General features: G+C 34.3%; 1 protein-coding gene across 15 annotated transcripts in view; it reads right to left on the bottom strand.

Annotated features, from left to right (window-relative positions):
- Nucleotides 1-21,759, bottom strand: part of LOC114331300 (amyloid-beta A4 precursor protein-binding family A member 2-like) — a 252,334-nt gene that overhangs the window by 96,104 nt on the left and 134,471 nt on the right. The gene's annotated exons all lie outside the window — the stretch shown is intronic.

Genomic DNA, 21,759 nt, shown 5'->3' with positions numbered 1-21,759 from the left:
AACTAGTGGAACTCAGTTTTCAGTGCATTTCTATTTACAGTTGAAAGAAACATCCAAAGCAATGGATAGAGAAGGGTGCGACAAAGTGGAGGCAAGGTAAAACATGTAACAGGCAACCAACCAAATAACAAACAGATTTCCCACTGCAGAAAAGGGTTTAGTGTTTTCTGTACAAGGAAGTCAATCAAAAGCAACACTTTATATAATAATTTAAAATAGTTATTATGGCTATAAAAACACAAGTGAATTTTATAAATAAAACACTGAACATTCTGAAAGTTGCACAGATTTTTCTCGGTAATGATTTTGAAGATACATTTATTATAATATGTAATATAAATGGGATTTAGGATCTCTAGAATCTAAGATCGCTATCTCAAGGTCATTACACACGACTGCATATGCAGACACTTACAAAGGGGAATGACTGTCTGCATATGCAGTCGTGTCCGAGAATGGGTTATATTTCGTGTGGATATCTATTTTATTTTTAATCTCTAAGAGAATATCTGTGTTAATTTAAATATTATGTTTATATGGGATTAAGCCACATATGTTTATGTATCGTGTGAAGTATATTATGTATAATTGTAAATGATGTGTCTCTGAATTTCTATTAATACGTAAATGTTGGTATGTTCTTGTTGCTGGCATTAATACGTAAATGCTGGTATGTTCTTCATTTAATATTGACAACCAGAGAGTGCTAAATTCTGCTGATGGATTTGTTACAAATGTTTCTTCATTTAGTAGGATGAAAGCTGCTTCTTTGATTTTTCTCTTTTTCATGTCTGTTTCCTTCTAGTGATGTTGAAAAAGTAACTATTCGTTACAAAGTACTCGTTACTTACGAATACCGAAAGTACCGATTACTATACAGAGAGGCAAATCGTTACTTTGATTACTTCGGTACTTCGTACCAATCGTATCAGAGCGAGTAACGACTATTGTATCTACTTTGATTACTCTGATTACTTCGTTACTTCATACCAATCGTATTAGAGCGAGTAACGACTATTGTATCTACTTTGATTACTCTGATTACTTCATTACTTCGTACCAATCATATCAGAGCGAGTAACGACTATTGTATCTACTTTGATTACTTTGATTACTTCGTACCAATCGTATCAGAGCGAGTAACGACTATTGTATCTACTTTGATTACTTTGATCACTCTGATTACTTCGTACTTCGTGAAGGTCGTTATTATATCAGAATACCTATACAAAATACCTACCTACTAAGAAATACGATTCTCGATATGATTACCGGAACTCAAATAAAAAAGTAACAAAAGTAATCATAGTAATCAAATCATTTTTATCTCGTAAACAGATCGGTGAAGATCGTTGTTATATCGGAATACCTATACAAAATACCTACCTACTGAGAAATACGATTCTCGATATGATTATCGGTACTCGAAATACAAAAGTAATCATAGTAATCAAAGTAACGAATACTGTAAATGATTACTTTATACAAAATACCTACCTACTGAGAAATACGATTTTCGATATGATTACCGGTACTCAAATACAAAAGTAGCAAAATTAATAATTGGTAATCAAAGTAACGAATATTGTAAATGATTACTTTATACAAAAGTAACGATTTGTAACGAATACTCGAAAATAACTATAATCAACATCACTATTTCCTTCATGATTATTGATGAATCTTTCCACTGTAGTCTGGGTTCATTATCCCAGGCATATTTGCATATCTGTGATTTATCGAAGTATGTTTTTTATGTATGTTTTATGTCCGAAAAACAGAGACTGACAAATCACAGAGATGCAAACATGCCTGCGATAATGAGCACAGGGTACAATGTAAACCATACAAAAAACTCTAATTGCTAATACCAAAAGAAGAAGTCAGCAACAAGAATCTACCAACATTAGCGGGTTAATAGAAAGTCAGAGACATATCACCTAGAATAGACGGCCGGAGTGATGACGTAGAAGTGTCAATTTTTATTGACATATATGTCAGATTTTTTCCAAACATTGCCAAACAAACGTTGTTGAGTGGCAAATTTGTATTTTTTATTGTTTTTTCAGTTTTTACAGAGAATATTTCCGTTTTTTGCAATATGTAAGTATTGTTATAGTTACTACAACAATTTTACAAGGTTGTGTAAATAATAAAGCATGATGTTTTATATAAATAGCAGTAAAATGTATGTATGGGACAGAAGTAAGGTTAGGAGACCGAATTAGTATAGTGAAATTAAAAAAACCCTATAATTAAACATAAAAAATAGCACAGGAAGCAAAATTTTAACTTTATACTAATTAAAAAGTCTTGAGATTCGGTAAACCCTATCTTTTCAATGTGTTTACATTCTTTGTTTGGAAAGTGATCATCATAACACTGAATATTGCCGTAGTTGGCCGTGACGTCACACTCCGGCCGTCTATTATGCATAATATATATGCTACAGTTCAAGTTGATTCTCAGTTAGAGTTGACTATTTCTAGTTCGAGTCAACTCCAACTAAAACAAGCAGTAAGAGTTGATTTGAAAAATTTAATTAAACTTTTACTAGTTGAAGTAGACTCTTTCTAACCCTTCTTGTTAGTAAGAGTAGATCGCGGGGAAAATATAATCAACTCTTACTAATTAGTTTGAGTTGACTATTCCTGGATCAATTCAGTAAATGTAGATTATACGAGTATAATCTCACGTGTCTTTTTGATGAGTGTGGGTCTCTTTGTTTTGACCGTTTCACCTACTTATCACGATTTGAACATATCCAAATATCCAGTAAAATTTAATTTCTAGAATCGGTTGTTTGTGTGAATCAACTCTTACTAAATGGCATTGGGAAGAGTATACTTTTTCTAGTTGGAGTCTACTTTTACTAGTAAATGTCGAATAAAAATCTTCATTTTTATATATTTATAATCAACTTTTACTAAAACCAGCCGTTTGAGTTGACTCGAACTAGGAACAGTCAACTCCAACTGGATAATCAACTTAAACTGTAACATATATACAACACGCAATACACATATAATACATAAACACCCAAAACAATCAGAATTTATTATCATCCTGAGGGTAAAAACACCACCCTCAGAATTTTCAATTCAAACCATGGATAATTTGTCTACAACATCAAGGCCATGTAAGTTACCCGTCAATTTGGAAAACAACAACCGCCAAATAATAACTTACTCTTGTGTAATAGTATAACAAAATTGTTATTATTCAATAAATTACTAATACACAACATAAATCAAAACAATATGCACTAATTGTAACAGTTTTTAGATTAATGTTTATGTACAGTTTGCTAAGCCAAGAAGTTTTTAGTAAAACATTTTGTAATTATTGTCGATTTTGACGAGCACTTATTAATAAGTAAAAGGCAACTTGTATCGGCTTAAAACAGTAGGCTTTGAAAAAATGATCGAGAAAACAGTTCGAGAAATTGCCTACTTGCATCCAGAATACATCAACTACGATATCCTGAACGGATAAATCCAAACGTAAGAGCTTTTTAAAAATTAATGAATCGTTTTGCTCGCACTGGGTCAGTTGCATATAAAAAAAATGACAGAACCAAAACTATTATAATTGAAGAAAATGAATATGATGTACAGTTAGCTACTACTGAATATACCCAAACCAACACTCGTGAAATTTTACATCAACGTGACATCAGTCAAACTTTGGCGGCAAAAATCCTCCGTCAACATAAAATGCATCCCTAGCGCATACAGTTACATCAGGAATTGACAGGAGGTGATTATCATCGCAGATTAGCTTTTTGTCAATGCTTTCAGCAGCAAGCGTATAGCGACCGATTTTTTTTTATTTTGATTATGTGCTTTTTGGAGATGAGGCTACATTTCACAAAACTGGAACAGTCAATCGGCATCATTTTCATTACTATGAATCAAGCAATCCCTGCTTTACGAAAAGTCATAGTCAAACTACTCTTTGTCACACTGATCTTATTCACAATCATCTAAATAATAATGTGACGAAAGAATTAATTTCGACCGGCAGCAAGTAACAGTTCCAAACGGGTCGTTCCATCTCAACATAGTCGAGAAAAATCAGGAAGCACAGAGGAGAGGAGTGCGGAAATTGCAGGAATGTCAGTAGAATAGAGATAGCGAGTCCAGAATTCTCCAGAATAACGTTATTTCGTATAATATGAGCTCGCTGATGTACACACACCCAAACTTATATGGAATCATCTGATAATTCTTATTATTTCGTGCGGATTTAAAAAAACGAACACACGAAGTCAAACAATATTTATTTTAAAGCAATTTCATAACAAATACATAACAATTAAATAAAACAATAAAGGATTTAAACAACAAATTGAAACTAGTTGTTTTAAAGTTAATAGCATAAAAAAATTTCAATGTAAAACGAATAATGTTTAAATTGTTTTTGTTTATTTTTTTTTTGGTTTCTTTTGTAGTCAGTGTTATCACCTTTAGTCCGTATGCAAGCTTCAGTTTGCGTGGGTATGCTCCTGCTCCTAATCAAATTATCGACATTTTGTTGTGGTAGGTTGCTCCATTCTTCAAGAGCAGCTTGTACTAGCCGTGCGGTGTTTTGTGGATTTTCCCGGCGAGCTCTAATTTTTCTTTTAAGCATATCCCACAAATACTCTATAGTAGGGTAAAGCTCGGGTGAGCAAGCAGACCACTCCAAATAAGGAATACCTTCTGCTTCAATGATATCTTAAGTCACTCTAATGGTATGTGTAGGTCCATTATCATGCATAAAAATTTAATTTTCTCCTGTTGCACCTCTCCAGAGCCTAACTACAAGCTATCAACGTACCCATGAGCAGTTAAAGTTAATTGGATGAAAATTAAAGGAGTTTTTTTACGGATCACAATTCTTCTCCAGAACATTATAGGTACTTCCCCTTTTATATTTGTGAACAGATCTGACAGTTTTCGTTCTTGCTTGTCTTCCTCGACCTCTAAGTACACGATTTCGTGGGTCATCTGATTTTACACAAATCCTGACTTTTTCTGAAAATAGCACATTTTGTCAATTCCCAATGTTCCAGTTTTTGTGGAGAAGACACCAATTTAGGCGATCAATCTTATGCTTCCTGGATAACTCGGGAACCGATAACTGTCTCCTGCTGTATACTTCTTGGCACGAACTCATCTTCTTCTCGTTTCAACTGAAACAGTTACACCTATAGCTTCCAAAAGCTTCCTTTGGAGCTCCCGGTGAGAAATGGTTAGGTGTCTTCCAGCTGATTAGACAATTAAACGATCGTAGCGAGCCGTTTTTACTTTTTGGCGACTTTCCCTTGCTTTATTTTCGAGCTTTCCTAGCTCCTGTTACCTAGCATAGGTTTTGGTCAGAACGCCCTCTGTTACGCCTATCTCTGCAGCATGTCCCTCTGAGAACATTACTTGCTCCACAAGACCAATAATCTTTCCCCGTTGTAAGTTCTATAACCCCACATGATGCATATTTTCGTCTTTGGACGCAAAAGTTAGTTTATTAATTTTCGTTCAATTTGCAACTCCAGCAAATAACCTATACCGTACCGAGCTATACTATCTGATTGTCTTATCGCATTGTTTATTTTCAATAAAAATCTTTATTCTTCATGACAATAACAACTTTTTTCAAAAGAAATAAACATTGATTTGAAATACATGGTGATTCCATATGGTGGCTGCTAAAAGATGAGAAAGAAGGTCTATTCAGGAGAAGAATTGAAGAATAGTAGAAAAAATATGTTGGAACATGAAAGGAAGCCCTAATACAATTTGGAGAAAAATGGCCAGCAGTATTAGAGAGACTGCTATTGAAATACTTGGGAAAACGTCAGGAAAAAAGTTTGAGGATAAAGAGACTTGATGGTGGTCAAACGAAGTACAAGGAAAAATAAAAGAGAAGAGAAAAGTATATAGAAAGTGGCAAGAAACCAGATCCGACACAGATCTTCAAAACTATATGGTGGCGAAAAAGGAAGCGAAAGTAGCAGTAGCAAAAGCCAAAGCAGAAGCGTATTCAAACCTATACGATCAACTTGATACCAGGGAAGGCGAAACGAAGATATATAAAATAGCCACACAGAGAGTAAAGAAAGCAAAAGATTTTAATCAGATTAGATGTATCCGAGAGGAAAATAATAAAATACTAGTTCACGAAAGGGATGTCAAAAAGAGATGGAGAAAGTACTTTGACAGCTTATTAAATGAAGAATTTGACAGACAGCCTGTAGAGTCAACGGAGACAGTAGCAGCAATGGTCACCAAAATAACAAACGAGGAAGTGGCTCAAGCGCTTCAAAAAATAAGAAAGGAAAAGCGGTAGGACCAGATGATATTCCTGGAGAAGCATGGAGACCATTGGGAGAGACAGGAACAAGGTGGCAGCAGGTCTATTTAATAGAATCATGGAAGTTGGACAAATGCTAGACGAATGGAGAAGCAGTATACTGGTACCTGTTTACAAAAACAAGGGAGATATACAACAATGTATAAACTACAAGGCTATAAAACTGCTTATCCACACCATGAAAATATGGGAAAGAGTAATTGATAGACGGATACGTGAAGAGACCGAAATATCCGAGAATCAATTTGGCTTTATGCAGGGCAGATCAACAACAGATGCAATTTTCATTATAAGGCAGTTGATGGAAAAATACAGGAGTAAAGAAACAAACGCTCATATGGTATTCATTGATCTTGAGAAAGCATATGATAGAGTTCCTCGAGAAGTTCTGTGGTGGGCACTCAAGAAAGGAGTCCCTGGTGAATATGTAAAGATTGTGAGGGATATGTATGAGGGAGTAACGACTAATGTTAGGACAGGTGTGGGAGAGACTGATAAATTTCATGTGATAGTAGGATTGCACCAAGGCTCTGTGCTTTGTCCGTATTTGTTCTCATTAGTTTTGGACCAGATAACAGCGAAACTACCGGGTAACATTCCATGGTGCTTAATGTATGCTGATGACGTCGTATTAGTAGGAAATAGTGAAAGAGACTTAGAACAAAAACTGGAACAGTGGAGTCAAGCTCTGGAGGAAAAAGGTTTAAAACTTAGTATTTGGAATGTTCATTTAAAGATGGAGTTACTACAAATAAAATGGTATCTTTGGATGATGAACTGATTGTAGAAAGCAATAGTTTTAAGTACCTGGGATCGGTATTACAGTGTAATGGAGAAATAGACGGAGATGCATGCAGTAGAATTAGGGCTGGATGGATGAAGTGGAAAGAAGCGAGTGGTGTGTTGTGTGACAGAAAAATTCCAATGAAGCTGAAGGGAAAATTCTATAAAACAGCCATAAGACCGGCTATGATGTACGGAACTTAATGTTGGGCAGTGAAAAATAACGAGGAACAACGAATGCATGTGGCGGAAATGAGAATGCTTAGATGGATGAGTGGAGTGACAAAGAAGGATAAAATTAGAAATGAGTAAATTAGGGGAAGTCTAGGTGTGGCACCAATTGATGCCAAAATGAGAGAGCATAGGTTAAGATGGTTTGGTCATGTTCAACGTCGAGATGTTAATCACCCAATACGAAGAATAGCTGAAGTGCAGATTCCTGGAGGGAGTAGGAGAGGAAGACCAAAGAAGACCTGGGGGGGAGACGATAAGGCAGGGCATGTTGGTAAAGGGGATTGACATTGATATGACCCAAGATATAATTGTGTGGAGAAATACAATTAGGGAAGCCGACTCCGCATAGGGATAAGGCAAAGAGAATGATGATAATGGTGATTCCATATAAGTTTGGGTGCGTGTATATTAAAGTTAGTGTGTATAAGATAAAGTCAAACTGAAAAGTTATATAAATAAATCGTATATAAATCTAACCGGGAGTTATATTTACCTGTAACTCGCCACAACAACTTTCCTACGAGGTGGATAGGCAGGGGAGGACCAACTGTTTGGTCACTGCGATCACCGAAATTGTCAAAAAAATTTTTGTGGACAGTTTAAACATTTACTTTAGACATATTTCTTTAATATCACATTATACATTCATTGCATATTGTTATGGTTTATATTTTGTATCAGTTATTTATTCAACAAAAATAATATGTGTTTTATATTATTAATTTGAAAATTGAAGGTATTCCCGAAAGAAGAAAACTAAAGATAACTAGAAGAAAGTAATGAGTTTAGGCATAGGGAATGCTTCATAAAAATGAAAGAATATCTGTTAAACTTATTTAAAAACTAGAACATATTGTTTACCTTATTATGTAAAATTAAGGGTAAAACACCCTGAATACGGGGTGTTTATTTCATAGAGATATCGAAATAAAAATACGCCTTATAGTAGTGTGAAACATCATATTCATATTCATAACAGAGGTTATGAGAGGAATGTGTCCTATTAAAAAAATTGTAGTTACTAATAATTGTAGTAATATGTAATTGTAGCACCTAGTTATTAATAACCCTATAGAATTCGGCATAAGTACAAATATGTACTGGAAAATATCATTGCCTATATAACTTTTTTCTACTCTCATACTTTAATATATGAATTATGATTTCAATACCTCTATCATAATGAGCTTTATTATGATATAGATTTTTAACCAATAGAATCGCGAGATGACGTTCTTTTTAACGTGGCTCATGCGCAATGAGCAATGTCAAGTCAAATGCATACGCTTTGCAAGTTTGATATAACACAGGACGCAAAATCTGAGGACTTGAATGATAGCCCCGGAAATATCCTACAGAAGTAAAAAAAATCGAGTTGCTATGATGGTTACCAACATCTAGAAGGGATAGACACACTAAGAAGAAACAGTTCAATCAATAATTATTAACCTGACATGTTGACCTTATAGCAAGAATAATGGCAACTGGGTGGGATATATCAGGCGCTTCGCTGTGCCTGATATGTCCAACCGTGTACATCAATCCGTCTAAAGAGGCTCCAAAAGAAATGACTTGAACTTGTGAAATAAAAACACAAAGAACTGAGGAGCTACTACCCGGCAACAATATAAGACAGTAAGAGACATCACAGAACTTTATGTGCAGCTTGAAGCAAAATCGGAAAAAATAGGGCTAGCCGTCAACGTAGACAAAACTAAAGCTCTAAAAAACAAAGAAACAACAAAACTGGCACAATTTGTCAATTGACGCTAATATTGAAAACAGCTCACATACTTGTGGACCAAAAGCCTAGCAACGTCGAAAAAAAAAAGTATTTTAAGACAACTGGTTCTTTAATATATTATTCCCTATGCTTCCTCGAACACCGTACCGGCCATCTGGCTACTGATACAGGTTGCGTTTATTACTGCGCAGCACACTTGTACAGGTAAATATATCGAATTTAAAATTATTGTAAGACGAAACATTTTTTTGTCATTACTTTTTAAACATTATTAGAAATATGAACTATAATTGCCAGACATTTCTGTGGGTTAGAAAGTAATGACAAAAAAATGTTTCGTCCTAACATAATTTCATTTCAATATACAGGGTGATTGATGAGTGTGATAAAGCTCAGTAGATCCGCTATAGTAATAGATATCAATAAAAGTTAATAACAAAACTTGTAGCCAACTTTCGGCTTTACATTACGAAATTAGTTAGAATGTTACAGGGTGTTCGATAACATAGTGGCAGACCAAACTTATGTTTTTTTAAATGGAACACTCTATATATTTTATTTTATATTCGAAATTCTCTTAACTTCCCCATCACAAAAATATAAAGGTGTGTTATGGTATATAGGGCTTTTACAAAGTTATAACCAATTTTTTATGAAAATCGTAACAACTTCAGCTCCCTTTATAAATAAAAATAAGCACAACAGCAATGGTTTATTGGTGCTATATTTTTTTGTTGATTGTGAAAATTTTTAAGAATTGTTGATATTGCTAATTTTCCTTATATCGAATACAGGGTGAATCAAAACGCAAGTACATTCTTTTCTCAGAAATTTTAAATGGAACACCCTGTATTTTATATCACCATAGAAAAGTATCATTACCGTACTTTAATTTTTGTATAATATTCCCTATGCCTAAATTTGTTAGTTTTCGAGATATTTTCATTTTTCAGAGCAAGTTATTAATTAAAGTGTTCTATTTAAAATTACTGAGAAAACAATTTACTTGCGTTTTGACTCACCCTGTATTCGATATAAAGAAAATTAGCAATATCAACCATTTTTATAAATTTTGACAGTCAACAAAAAAATATGGCACCAATAAACCATTGCTGTTGGGCTTATTTTTATTTATACAGGGAGCTGAACTTATTACGGTTTTCGTAGAACATTGATTATAACTTTGTAAATATCCTGTATAACATAACAAACCTTTATATTTTTGTGATGGGGAAGTTAAGAACATTTCGAATATAACATAAAATACGGGGTGTTCTATTTAAAAAAACAAAAGTTTGGTCTGCCACTATGTTATCCTGTAAGATTCTAACTAATTTTGTAATGTGAAGCTCAAAGTTAGCTACAATTTTTGTTATTAACTTTTATTGCTATTTATTACTATAGAGGATCTACTAAGCTTTATCACACTAATCAATCACCCTGATTTTGTATTTACCCGTACAGGTGTGCTGCGCAGTAATGAACGCAACCTGTATCAGCAGCCAGGTGGCCGGTACGGTGTTCGAGGAAGCATAGAGAACAATATATGAAAGAATCAGCTGTCTTAAAATACTTTTTCGAAAACGTTGCTAGCTCTTAGACCATTGGGCGTACATGTGATGGGTGACAACGGCAGCAAGTAGTAGGAGGAAATACGGAAACGGATTCTGCTTGGTAACAAAGGATACCTCTCTCTGTCGCAAGTGTTTGGATCCAAAGATATCCATAGGGAAGTAAAGTTCAATGTACATAAAACTATCGTACGACCAATAGCAACATATGGCGTAGAAATATGGATCATGACAGAAAAGACAATAAACCTTATCAATATTTTTTAAGAAATATATTGAGAAGGATATTTGGACCCATCTGCGACAATGGTATGTGGAGAATAAGGTACAACTACGAGTTGTATCAATATTACAAAGAACCCTCTATAGCCAATTATGTAAAAATGCAAAGATTGCGCTGAGCAAGTCATCTTATAAGAAGGATAATGACAAGACCTAGTAGAACCCTTAATGGAACTATGATGAGATGTCGTCAGATAGTAAGAAGACTAAGGAAGAAGTGGATACACGAAGTGAGAACTGACGCTGAACAGATATTGAGGTTGGATAACTGGACGAGATCATCCAGAGACAGAGATACTTGGAATAGGGTGGTTAGAAAAAAACTTTTTTTTTTATTTCAAATCGCTATAGTGCACAAAAGTTGCCATTGGTACCTACAGACGTGAGAAAAGCACTAATTATTATTTTTTTATTAATTTGTCTTCCGGTCGCGCAATGCCATCGAAGTTAGGAAAAAATTGTGAAAAACCTTAATTTTTCATACTTTTTTAAGCAGGCCAGATAGTTTTAATTGCGTTCCTATACCATGAATTAACTACTAAAAGTATGTAAAATCAATATAATATATACACTTTTTATACATTTATTGTTTCATATCTTCCGGTCGCGCAACATAATACAAAATGAGTAAAATTAGTAGTTTTTGCAAAATCTCAAAGTTTGACTGTTTATGTACATTAGTACATTTTAATCATACGACTTTTATATATGCTATAGTTTAATTCTATTACAATAATATATTTAAAATCCAACCATATAAGATAGATTTTGATATTCAAGTGGAATTCGGTCACGCATCTTCGTCAAAAACAGCAGACTACCGAGCTGCGAGGCGAAAGTGACGAATGCCAGCGAAGCTCGCGCAGCCACAAATAGAGATATGTGGGAAGACCTCTACAATGGATCATGTGTCTTCTCCATTACAACGAACTGTCATTCCACCACCTTTTCCAACACTTAGATAGAAATACAGCAGGCCCAATAGGATATCCGAACCAATTGGAAAGGCCCTACCTGATTGTGAAAGACTAGTTGTTGATTTTAATCCTATCGATTGTGAGATTCCAAAAGTTGACAAGCTTATTCTTAGCAAGGACCAATTGTACTTGCTTGAGATAACAGAAGTCTTTAAGTCAGGACATTGTTCAGAAGACTTTGTAGTACGTTATTCTATCTAATCATACTCACAATAGGCTTGAATTCATTGCTTAAATACTGTTTTATCTCTTCATTATTCAATGTTTTTAACAGTGCAGGAGGAGTCAGTGTACTGGTGTTCCATTTGATAATTTCGTAATACTATTCAGCTTCAAAGTTTAGGTTTGGTGGTTTAAAGATTCTGATAGAGTCACTTTCAGATATTGCTTGCTTTGCTTCATGATACGCCCGAAGCCCAGCTCTCGGATATTGTTTCTTTCATCAGTTACCATAGCCAAAAATAAATTTTCGGGATGGGCAAAGTAAGCATTCCGCTGTAAAATGGAATCAACAACTTACCATGGTAAGTACCTTGTAGATTCAATGATTTTGTAAACATGTCTAGACCCATCTGTGAATTAGTGGTTTGTTTTTATGGCAAACCATATAGGCATATAACATTTGAGAACGAATATGACAATCTCTCTCAGGTTTTTATAAGGGCTTAACACACTGATGTAGAAACGCAAAACTCGGTTTGCAGTAGTAAGCCATCTTGAATTTGACATTGGGCCAGGATCACGTACTACAAACTGTTAAAAACACTGACTCCTCCTGTACTGTTAAAAACATTGACTAATAAAGAGATAAAACAGTATGTAAGCAATGACTTCAAGCCTATTGTGCAGTCACACTCAATATCGTGGTCGCCTTGAGTCACTCATTTCCTTATATGGTTAACAGCTTGGGACAGAAGTCACACTCAATACCTAATTCGGTAGTCGCCTTGAGTCACTCATTTCCTTATACGGTCAACAGCATGGGACAGAGTCGATACGGGCCTACTGGTGGTGCGGTGATGATATAAACACAGCGGAAGGCGATAGATAGCTGAAATGGTATCCTAAGTTCGTGGCGAAAGGTATTATAATTTGGTGTGTGATTACTGTTGACCATTGTGAACGAGTTTAAGTATTAAAATAAATATATTTTCCTAAATACTTGTTTAAATATATTTTAATAGACTACAATTGTGAGTATGATTAGATAGAATAACGTACTACAAAGTCTTCTGAACAATGTCCTGAATTGATGACTTCTGATATTTCAAGCAAGTACAAAATGGTCCTTGCTAAGAATACGCTTGTCAACTTTTGGAATCTCACCATCAATAGAATTAAAATCAACAACTGGTAGTCTTTCACAATTACGTAGGGCATTTCCAATCGGTCCGGAATATCCTATTGGGCCTGTTGTATTTCCATCCAAGTGTTGTAAAAGGTGGCGGAATGGCAGTTCGTTGTAATGGAGAAGACAAATACTCCATTGTAGAGGTATTCCCACATGTATCTCTATTTGTGGCTGAACGCGTTTCGCTGACATTCGCCACTTTCGCCTCGCCTCTCGGTATTCTGTTGTTGTTGACAAAGCTGAGCGATCGAATTCCACTTGAATATCAAAGTTTATCTTTATGCTTGGATTTTAAATATATTATTGTAATATAATTATACTATAGCATCTCGAAAAGTCGTATGATTAAAATTTAATTAATATAATTTAATTATACTAAACAGTCAAACGTTGAAATTTTCCAGAAACTACTAATTTTATTCATTTTGTATTATGTTGCGCGACCGGAAGATATGATACAAATGTAAGTGCATATATTGATTTTACATACTTTTAGTAGTTAATTCATGGTATAGGAAGGCAATTAAAATCATCTGGCCTTTTAAAAAAATATATGAAAAATTAAGTTTTTTCAAAATTTTTTGCTAACTTCGATGGCTTTGCGCGACCGGAAGACAAATTAATAAAAAAATATTAATTAGCGCTTTTTTCACGTCTATATCAATGGCAACTTTTGTGCACTATAGCGATCTGAAATGAAAAAAGAAGTTTTTTTCGAACCACCCTAACTTGGAACCGTAAGCCGGGGGGAGCCCAGGGCCTGACTTGGACTGTAGAAAAGTTTAGAAAAGCTTTTCACAATAGTTTAATCAAATGTTTTAACTAATAAATATATCTGCATTATATTTATTTGAATGACTCACCTGTATGTTACTAAAAACATCTGTAATAACAGTATATGATATACAAAATTTTCTGCAATTGGTAAACCTGCAAAGATAGTGCGACTTGTACAGCAGTTTTAAGTGAGGAAGGGGTACAATAATGCAGTTATTTCAAAATAACGGTTATTTCAACAACGAGTATCCCGTGCTGGCCATGCCTCCATGCCTTCTTTCCACATATATTTGTGAAGTCAAGGAGCCACTTTTATTAATCAGAAAACATTAGTTATTTATCGGGGACACCAACTCATGCGGTTTATATACATTTAGCATTATAGTACAATTTTATTTAATTATGAAACTATACTGATGGCAAAAAAAAGAGCTACACCTAGAAGAACAAATAATTTTTAAATATTTATTATAGAAGTATACATTATAATATTCTTATTATTTGACATCATTATAAACAAATTTGCAACGTCATTTTCGTCAAAAAATTAATAGTTAAGTGGCTCCTCCTTGATTTTCTATACACTCAGTTACTCTGTAAGGCATTTATCGAATTAAGTGGTCTATACCATATCGCGAAATACTCATCCAAATTCTTCTTATGGTATGCAACAGATCTTCAAGTTTGCTGGAGAACGTGACAATCGATTTAGGTTTCGACCTACCATATCACACACACGTTAGATGGGTGACAAATCAGCTCATCTTCTTCTTCTTCTTCTTCTTCTTAAGGTGCCTATCCGTTTCGGATGTTGGCGATTAGCATGGCTATCCTAACTTTGCTTGCTGCTATTCTGAATAGTCCGGTGGTCGATGTATTAAACCACTTTCTCAGGTTTTGAAGCCAAGATATTCTTCTTCTCCCTGGTCCTCTCTTTCCAAATACCTTGCCTTGAAGAATGAGTTGCAACAAACCATATCTCTGTTCATTCCTCATAACATGGCCAAGATATTCTAGTTTGCGCTCTTTGATTGTGTTAATAATCTCGCATTCCTTGCCTATTCTACGTAGAACCTCAACATTAGTCACACGATCCACCCACGAAATTCTCAAAATGCGCCTATAACACCACATCTCGAATGCCTCGAGTTTTCTCAAAGAAGCCTAGGAAAGTGTCCAGGCCTCTACTCCGTATAATAACGTAGAAAATACATAGTATCTGATGATAGAGATTTTGGTAGCAAGAGGTAAATCGTGTCTTCTGAAAAGAAACTTCATCATTATGAACGCTGATCTCGCTTTTCCTATGCGTTGTTTTATTTCAGTTGAGTGGTCCCACTGGCTGTTTATGTTGGTACCAAGGTATGTGTAGCTGTCGACGATGTCAATTAGTTGTTGGTTAACCAAAAGCTGTATATTTCGCGCTTACTAACTACCATGTACTTTGTTTTTTTCGTATTGAGATCAAGTCCGTATTCTCTACTTATATCTGATATGCGCGACCATCTAGTTTGTCTGCAAAAACTACAGCGTCGTCGGCATATCTAATGTTGTTCAGACGCACTCCATTGACTAATACGCCTTCCTGTAGTTCTCCCAGCGCTTGCTCGAAGATACATTCAGAGTATATATTAAACAGCACCGGGGACAGGATGCATCCTTGCCTCACTCCTCTATCTATGGAGACTGCCTCTGTAAATTGGTCATCCACTTTAATATTGCCAGTTTGGTTGTAATACAAATTATATATGATTCTCAAGTCTCTATCATCTACTCCCGCTTCTTTCAAGAGGTTTATGAGTTTATCATGTTTTACTCGATCAAACGCCTTTTTGTAGTCGATAAAACAAATATACACGTCACAGTCAACATCCTTGCATCTTCGCATAAGCACTTGGACAGCGAATAGAGCCTCTCGGGTGCCTAAGGCATCGCGGAATCCAAACTGCTTGATAGCCACTCCAAAGTGTCTACACCAGATTCTTGTATGAACTCCATAGTTTCACAGGCAATATGAGGTCTTGTGTTATGCTGTTGAAAGATCGCATTTGGAATAGTTTGTAGATAGGTATGTAAAATCGGTTGTAGTACTTCACCAATATATCGTCGAGCTGTCGAAGTGTCGTTAATAAAACTAGAGGTGATCTGCTTTCCAATCATATAGTACCCCATACCATAATGCTTGTGGTTGTCTTGCTGTATGATGTTTAACAGCCAAGTCTATATTTCGTCTCTCACCTCGAAAACGTCTTACCCTTATGCTCCCATCAGAGCCACCCAAACAAAACCTAGATTCTAACAATAAAACACTGAAAACGTTTGTTTTCTATACTTCCACAAAATTTATTACAACTATGTGACTACAGCTCTTTCGGTATAAATATACACAAACAACAGTGCAGGACTTATTATGGGCAATCCTCTAAGCACATTGCTATCAGATATATTTATGAACCAAGTTGAAACAACAATTTCTAAACATCCCGTATTTAAACAGTTCTTATATTGGTGGAGATACGTGGATGATATACTAGTATGCTTTACAGGAACTAACAGACAACTTGACCAATTTCTATCATATATTAATTCACTTCATAATAATATTGAGTTTACAATAGAAACAGAACAGAATAACTCCATAAACTTTCTAGATGTAACGATTTCCAGACTACACAACAAACATGAGTTCTCCGTATATCATAAACCTACCCATACTGACACAACTATACACAATTCATCATCCCATCCTACACAACACAAATTAGCAGCCTACCATAGCATGATACATAAACTGATAGAAATTCCCATGTCAAAAAATAACTTCGAGATAGAACTGAACATCATTAAACAAATAGCAGTAAACAATGGCTATAACGAACAAACAATTAACAAAATTCTAAACCAAAAACTCCATAAGAAAGCCCTAAAATTAGTCTATCCACCACCACAGAAAGAACCCAGTACCTTCTGCTCTATCACATATACTGGCAAGATAACAACAAAAATAGCCAGATACATAAAAAAGAAAGGAATAACACCAGCTTTCAGAACTAACAAAAACTTAAGCAAATATATTAAGAACAATAAGAGCCGAAAGAGAAAACAACTACAGAGTGGTGTTTACAAACTAACTTGTGGTGACTGTCCGAAAACTTACATCGGTCAAACTGGCAGAACCTTTGACAAATGGATATCAGAACACAAAACGGCTTTCAACAATAGAAAAACAGACACTTCTACATACGCACTTCACCTTCTAGATCATAATCATTCTTTAAATGAACAGTTTCAAATTCTGCATATTCAAAATAAAGGCCTTAAGCTATCTTTATTAGAATCTATGGAAATTAATAAATTGAAAAATACAGATATAATTCTGAATGACCAACTCGAGACAAACAGCTCCCCACTCCTCAACCTCTTCAGTTAAAGACTTTAAAAAGGCAAACCCATAGTAATCTAAATCACTTGAAAAAGGCACTCTGACGAAACAGCTGTAGTCACTTAGTTGTAATAAATTTTGTGGAAGTATAGAAAACAAACGTTTTCAGTGTTTTATTGTTAGATAAAATGAACTTCCATCAAGTAACGGTCGAATCCATCAAAAACCTAGATTCATCACAGAAGCAGACAATGTTGTCTACTTCACAGTTCATGAAATTCATACAAGAATCAGAATCTGGTATAGACACTTTGGAGTAGCCATCAAGATGAGCTGATTTCTCACCCATCGAACATGTGCGGGATATGGTAGATCGAAACCTAAATCGATTGCCACGTCCTTCAGTAAACTTAGAAGACCAACTGCATGCCATAAGAAGAATCTAGACGAGTATTTCGTAAAATAATATAGAGCACTTAATTCGATTAATGCCCCATAGAGTAACTGAGTGTATAAAAAAACAAGAAGCAGCCACTCATTATTAATTTTTGACGAAAATTACTTTAATTTGTTTATAATGTTATCAAATAATAAGAATATTATAATGTTTACTTCCATAAATAAATATTTAAAACAATATGTGTCCTAGGTGTTGGATTTTTTTTGGCCATGAGTAAATTACAATTTTTTTAGTTTAATATTTTTGTGACCAAATACAGACACGTAAAGACTACGTTTTATATCATTTTTAATAATATTTCTTACATCTCAAAAATAAAAGGACGCGAGTGAAACCCAATGCATATGCAATGCATTAATCATTCTTACACTATTTAGACCAGTCTATCTGTGAAAAATCATTGATTTCACATAAAAATCTTATACAGATAATTGAAGGTCCTAAAGGTAGGTATATGAAGCGAAGCTGATCTCAAATCAGTGAAACAGCTGAAAATAGAAATGGGGAAGGTCTCATATACAGAATACATTATTAAAAATAACATACACTAATTTAAATCTAAAACCTTCCTTATTAGAACCATTCTTTGTTAGCATCCTGAATCTTTGCTTCCTACAATTTACAAGGCATAGAGATGACGAAAAATATAGAAAACGGAAAGGATTCCACAATATGCAATCACAATACGTTTTCTTTCATCTAGGAAAAGGTATACGAAATGGTTCTTAGTACTCACAATCTGAGTATAGACCACGGTAGAAAAATAAATATGAGCGATTTCAGGGTAAAAATCAATACAGGTATTTGAAGGTGCTATGATGGATATAGTTAATTAAAAATACATACAGAGGTACTCGTAAATCGACCTCATTTTTTTTATAAAAAAAAAAGCCAAAGTCAAAAAATATGGTTTTTTGCCTATAGCATTTTTAGTATCATATTTACAGCAAAAGTTGTTTTGCAAAAGTTGTGTATCATGAAAATACGATTAATTTGAATTTTTATAAGTTAAAATCCATAAAAAATTAACCGAAATTATTGCAAAAAACCACGTTTTTTGCACTATTTTGTAACTGTTAATAACTTTTACCCAAAAGGAGGTAAGGACCTTATTGTACCTTGATCACGAGGCAATTAAGTGCCTTTATTAGTGTACAAAATTTTAAGAAGATCTATTTACGAGTTATTTTAAGAATGTTTATCCCAGACATCGAATGTTTAAACAATCATTGTTGCCCTAGGAGTATTTTCAGAGCTTTTTGGCAAGGTGCAATGAGTTCTTAAATACTCAAAGTACTAAGAAAGTTACAAAAGGATATATTTGTTTTTTAAATGTTGTTAAACAAGTCGCTAAAAAATGGTGAGTTTTTTCCTTATAAACAATTAAAATATCTTTGTTATTTTTTCTGATAAATAATTATATTTGACTGTATCAAAAAGCTGGTAAAAAACACACACTAAAAAGAAAAACCAACTTTCTAGGACCAATAATAGCTAAGTTATACTTTTTTTTTGAAAAATCACATCTCGATTGTTTATAGAGTTGAAATTTTTACAGAATGATAATAAATATCTATATTTTATATTTCAATTGATAAATACGGAATATCTTCTATTTAAAACGAGTAATAACCGTTTAAAGTGAAGTTACACACGCTGACTGAGCTGGGACCGTGTGATGGGGAAGATTGTCGGAGTCCAGTTTCGCGCGTCGAGATTTTGCTATAGAAAGTTTAATTTGGAGCGCTTGAAAATTTTTACAATATCTCAGCTTCCAGAGAACGTACAGCCTTCATTTTTTTTTAAATTGGAGTAACTCGACGAAAGAATAGCAACTAGCTAATTTTCATTTACCGGAAAAATCTGAAAATTCTGGAAAATGCACTTTCTTATTCAACATGCATTTACAACGTTAACACATATAATTTCATAAATATTGCCATGAAATATTATAAATTTGTGAATAAATATTAAAATAAAATTATAGTATACACACACCCAAACGTATATGGAATCACCATGCATTTCAAAGTAATATTTTTTTTTTTTTGAAAAAACTTGTTATTGTTGCGAAGATTAAAGGTTTTTATTGAAAATAAACAAATATACAAGACAATCGGATAGTACAGCCCGGTACGGTATAGATTATTTGCTTGAGTTGCAAGTTGAACGAAAATAAATAAACTAACTTTTGCGTCCAAAAACGAAAATATGCCTCATGTGGGGTTATAGAACTTACAACGAGGAAAGATTACTGGTCTTGTGGAGAAAGTAATGTTCTCAGATGGACATAGCTGCAGAGCTAGGCGTAATATAGGGCGTTCTGTCCAAAACATATGCTAGGTAACAGGAACTAGGAAAGCTCAAAAATAAAGCAAGGGAAAGTCGCCAAAAGTAATAACGGCTCTCCACGATCGTTTAATTGTCCAATCAGCTGGAAGACACCCAACCATTTCTCACCTGCAGCTCCAAAGGCAGCTTTTGGAAGCTACATGTGTAACTGTTTCAGTTGAAAGGATAAGAAGAAGAGTTCGTACCAAGAAGTATACAGCAGATGACAGGTATGGGTTCCTGAGTTATCCAGGCAGCACAAGATTTATGGCCAAAATTGGTGTCTTCACCACCAAAACTGGAACATTGGGAATTGATAAAATGTGCTATTTTCAAAAACAGTCAGAATTTAATGTAATCAGATGGAAAATCAGATGACCTACGAAATCGTGTACTTAGAGGTCGAGGAAGACAAGCAAGAGCGAAAACTGTCAGATCTGTTCACAAATGTACAAGGGGAATTGTAATGTTCTGGAGAGGAATTGTGATCCGTAAAAAAACTCCTTTAATTTTCATCCAGTCAACTTTAACTGCTCACAGGTATGTTGATAACCTGTGTCAGGCTCTGGAGAGGCGCAACAGGAGAAAATTTAATTTTATTTCATGATAATGGACCTCTACATACCATTAGAGTGACTAGAGACATCATTGAAGCAAAAGGTATCCCTTGTTTGGAGTGGCCTGCTTGCTCACCCGTGCTTAATCATATAGAGTATTTGTGGGATATGCTTAAAAGAAAAATTAGAGCTCGCCGGGATAATCCACAAAACACCGCACGGCTAGTACAAGCTGCTTTTAAAAGATGGAGCAACCTACCACAATAAAATGTTGATAATTTGATTAGGAACGTGCCCACGCAAACTGAAGCTTGCATAAGGACTAGAGGTGATAACACTGACTACCACAAAATACAAAAAAAATAAATAAAAACAAGTTAAACATTATTCGTTTTACATTGAAATTTTGTATGCTATTGACTTTAAAACAACTACTTTCAATTTGTTTGTTAAATACGTTATTGTTTTATTTAATTGTTATGTATTTGTTATTAAATTGCTTTAAAATAAATATTGTTTGACTTCGTGTGTTCGTTTTTTTAAAATCGCCCGAAATAATAAGAAATATCAGGTGATTCCATATAAGTTTGGGTGTGTGTATACATATTTATATACAGGGTGGTTCATTTTATTCGCCTCGATGTCTGTAAGGAAAATGACTTGATTTAAAAAAAATTTCTTCATAAAAAATATACCGAGCCATTAACACTGCAATCTAAAAATAATGTGAATTATACAGGATGCTTCAAAAAAGAGTGGTATATCAAAGATATATTTTTTTATGGAACACCCTACACCTGATGAAATTTTTAAATTGCCCTTAAAAAAGAAGCTAGACTATACCTAAGTACAGGGTGTTTTGATTTATTTCAATTTTTAGAAAAATGTAAAGATTTAGAAAAAAAAATAAATATTTACAAATCTAAAAATCAGTGACAATTTTTTCCTTGGCTCTTCAT

This window comes from Diabrotica virgifera, chromosome 10 (assembly GCF_917563875.1).
Source record: "Diabrotica virgifera virgifera chromosome 10, PGI_DIABVI_V3a".
Classification (NCBI taxonomy): domain Eukaryota; kingdom Metazoa; phylum Arthropoda; class Insecta; order Coleoptera; family Chrysomelidae; genus Diabrotica; species Diabrotica virgifera.
Note: the sequence above shows the minus strand (reverse complement) of the source record. Positions and strands in the feature narration are given on the sequence as shown.